This window comes from Bidens hawaiensis, unplaced genomic scaffold, assembly GCF_021521415.1.
Source record: "Bidens hawaiensis isolate Kalapana, Puna unplaced genomic scaffold, B.hawaiensis_p1.1 tig00003902_1, whole genome shotgun sequence".
In the NCBI taxonomy this organism is placed as follows: Eukaryota; Viridiplantae; Streptophyta; class Magnoliopsida; order Asterales; family Asteraceae; genus Bidens; species Bidens hawaiensis.
The window spans coordinates 2118955-2123134 of NW_027491226.1; the positions used below are offsets into that span (position 1 = coordinate 2118955).

General features: G+C 42.7%; 1 pseudogene across 1 annotated transcript; it reads left to right on the forward strand.

Moving 5' to 3' along the window:
• Positions 1–928: 928 nt before the first annotated feature.
• Positions 929–3004, forward strand: LOC143624619 (transcription factor GTE7-like; annotated as a pseudogene). Its single transcript, XR_013152147.1, has 3 exons — positions 929–2526; positions 2609–2843; positions 2931–3004. The product of XR_013152147.1 is annotated as a transcription factor GTE7-like (transcript).
• The last annotated feature ends 1176 nt before the right edge of the window (positions 3005–4180 follow it).

Below are 4180 nucleotides of genomic sequence, written 5' to 3' on the forward strand. Positions count from 1 at the left end.
GGGTGGTGGAGAAGATGATGGTGGTGGTGTGGTGGAGAAGATGATGGTGGTGGTGTGGTGGAGGGTTTGGGTGGCGGTACGGAGGTGGGTTAGTGGTGGCTGGTGTGGTGGAGAAGATGAAATGATGAATCCTGATTTTGATTTTGTGTTGTTATTATTAATATTATTATTAAATATTAATATTATTTAATATTATTATTAGATTAAATCTAATATTATTATTAGATTAGATATTAATGTGTTTTTTTAATTAATGTGTGTTTTTTTAAATAATTTATGAGTTTTTTTAATAATACGTTTTTTAATACATTTATAAAAAAATAAAAAAAAAACCGCTCGCGCCCCTCCACACCAGGGCCCGGGGCGCGAGCACCACAACCAACACCCATCTTATCAAGTTTCTCTCCCTGCCACACGTCACAATATTATTGGCTGGAGCCCCCACTCGCGCCCCCTCTCACGCCCCCCACACCCCTCAGCCTTACTTTTAAGCCGGTCCATGTCACATTATATGTGTTTGGACAGTGGGACTACCCCGGGGCCCACTTTAAAAAAAACCCTAAATAAAGCGTATAAAAGTTTAAAACTCACGATATTTTCATCAAGTGGTTTACACGCCACGTGTGAAACGGATCTGTTCTCAGCCGTCGATTACAGGTGTGATGGGCAAGTTGCCCAGACAGCAGGTGAATGAATATCCTCCGTTGGATGAGCGGTCAGAAAGTAATCAACGGCGGATATCCTGCCCGGGTTTACGACGGTCAGATCTTATCGCCTTTAAGAACCACCCCCAACCCCTTCAATCTTCGCTCAGTATCAAACCCTAGAACACCATAATCTCCATTATATAAATATTAAAAATAATATTTATTTATATATATTTCTTGTTCTTTAATTTTCTTCTGGCGAACGACGTCGTCTGCTATTGTTATTATTACGCATGTATGTATGATTGATACAGATCCGCCGTTAACGCTGCCGTCGAGTTCCGTTAATGGCGTCGACGGCGTTAGCAAGTAGGAATAATAATCAGACGAGCTACGTCCATCATCAATCATTCATGGGTGAATTCCCAAATTATTCCAACAATAATCCTCGTCATCTGAACCCTAACCCTAACCCTAGCCAAAAACCCAAATCAAGCAAGAAGAAGCATTTCGGCAACGTGAGTATTAACGGCCGCCTTCCGAACAACGGTGCCGTTGATCCTGTGGTGACTCAGACGGCGTCCGATGACGCCTACTCGTTCAATCAGAGGCCGGTCGAGACCGGGGTGTACGGTAATGGGTTCAATCACGGTGGGTATGTGACCTATAACGTTGCCGCCTGTTCGAGAAGCGAGATTAATGAGCTGGGGAAGAAATTGGTGGCGGATCTTGAACGGATTCGGGTTTAAACGATCGGATTCAGGCTGCGGGTGTAAACCCTAACCCCAGATCGGTGAATGGTAAGTTTAAGAGATTGTCGGGGAATAAACGGATGCCGGGGCCGTTTGGGTTGAACCCGAGAGAGCGGAAGCAATTTAGGGTAAACGGAGGTGAAGCCGATGAGAATTTGATGAAGATGTGCCGGCAGGCTTTGACGAAATTGATGAAGCATAAGATGAGCTGGGTTTTTAATAAGCCGGTGGATGCGGTTGCGTTAGGGCTTCATGATTATCACCAGATTATTAAACGGCCGATGGATTTGGGCACGGTGAAGTCGAATTTGTCGAAGCATTTGTATGGGAATCCCGTGGATTTTGCGATGGATGTGAGATTGGTGTTTGAGAATGCGATGTTGTATAACCCGAGAACGGATGAGGTTCATGGGATGGCGGATCAGCTGTTGAATTATTTCGAGGAGCTGTTTAGACCGATTCAGGTGAAATTGGCGACCCATCATCAGGTTAATGAGTTTTCGGCTGTGGATGAGTTGGATGGAAGTTCGTGGGACGATATTCAATCGCCCGAGAGAGTAAAGAAACCGAAAACCAGTGCCCCGGTTATGCCTTCGGTTTCCAACAAGCAAAATCACTCGACCGCGTCTAATCTGATTATCCCACCGGTTGTTCAATCGCCTGTGCAGATGGAACAAGAACGCGTACAGGAACGGATACATGAAAGGATACAGGAAAGGGTACGGGAACGAACCCCATCGCCAATGCAGGCTGCGGAACAGATCAAGCCGACGTCGACTTCAACACGGGCATTAGTGCCGAAGCAGCCAAAACCGAGGGCGAAAGACCCGAACAAGAGGGAAATGAATATGGAGGAGAAACAAAAGTTAGGGTTAGGGTTGCAGAGTATGCCTCCGGAAAAGATGCCTCAGTTGTTGCAGATTATACGGAAGAGGAACGATCAGTTGGCGCAAGAGGGTGATGAAATTGAGCTTGATATCGAAGCGCTGGATACGGAAACGCTTTGGGAGCTTGATCGGTTTGTGACCAATTGGAAGAAACATGTTAGCAAGACGAAAAGACAAGCGCTTTTGGTCAGTAGTAATCCAGCTCTTGCTGCTGCAAGTGCCTCGGCCGACATTGATGATGTAAGGCTTTTATATAGCATTTCCTGTGTTATGTTCGTTTTATTCGTGTTAGTATGATTATTGATGGTTTTGTTTGATACAGGTTCCTTTTGTTGAGAAAATGGATAATATGAAGAAGAGCAAGAAAGAAACAGGGGAGGAGGATGTTGACATTGGGGAGGAGATGCCAGAAAGCAGCTTCCCGCACGTGGAGATTGAGAAAGATGACGGTGGTGTTGGCCTCGGTGCAGGTGCGGGCCATGGAAACGACAATGCTGCAAGCAGCAGTTCAAGTGGATCAAGCAGCTCGAGCAGCGGTGATTCGTCGTCTTCCAGTGGTATTGAATCTTGTCTTTCCAGCAACTTGAAGTATGTTGAAAAACAAGAAGTGGTATATAATAAGGTTGATTGTAATTTGTTTACAGATTCAGGTTCTGGGAGCTCTTCTGGGAGTGATTCGGATGCAGATGATGCACAATCTTGACACCAAACAGAGCGTGAATGAGTCGGAATGTGAGAAATGCTTAAAGAATGGCTGCAGGTGGCATTGCACGCGGGATGTGGTGAAGATGGGTTAAAGGGAAGGAGGAGACATTGGGTTTTTGATTTAGGTTTTTGAGAGTGTTGCTGACGTTATATATCATTATTATTAATAGGAATGAGAGGAGATAGGAGGAAAGGAGGGGGGATATGGTGGTTGTGTACATATGACCAACAAGACAAAGTGTAATGTAGTTGTAGGAATCATCATCCATCCATCACTTTGCAAATTCGTAATTGTTCTAATTGTTGTGATATCAAATGTTGACACTGTGATGGCTGATTTGGCACAAGGTACAAAAATGTAGCTCCAAAGTTTTTTTATTAACAATTTTAAGTTTTGTCACAAAAGAATTAGTGTATGTAGAACCAACCTTATGACCTTGTCTTGCAACTTAACTCCTTAGCCATTTTGTCAAATTTCATGCCTCAATGATGCAATCTACTATTTAACTTTTAGAAGCATACAACCAATCGGAATCCATCGAACTCATGGAACATCATCAGTGGGGTCGTCAGGAGCGATGGGTGCGAGTTGCAGGACTAGTATATGCTAATAGCGTGAAAATGAAAATGAAAAATGGGATGGCTTCTGTTGAAATACATGATAATAGGGTAGTTTTGGTTGATGTATAACTTCTAGATGAAAATAAAAATCATAGGATGGTTGTGTTGAAATACATGGTAATTGGCTAGTTTTGTTTGGTCCAAGATCTTTAGGGTTGACCTTGAATGGGTCAGTCAACAAGGGTTGATTTTTGGATCATAAACATTAGAAAGAAATTGTAAAAGCAATAACAATAACAAAAAAATCTGGAGATGCAGACATGACATGACATACTCGTTTGCCCAATTTTCGTTGAACGTTATTAAAAATGAAATCCAAATGAACCACTTTCCGGACTCATCAACTTCACATGCACATCTTTATTTGTGGAATATTTTAAAAAGTTGAAATCAAGGTTGTAAATTAGTTAAGCTCAGCTGCCCAACTACTCATTAAGAGCTTGGCCGTCACAAACCTATTTTCAGCTCTACTTCTAAAAGACAACTCTTTTTATGGTTTGATGATCTCTTTATTATTTTAATGCTTTTATGTGCCTGCACATTCAACATTTATTATGTAGGTGTTAGC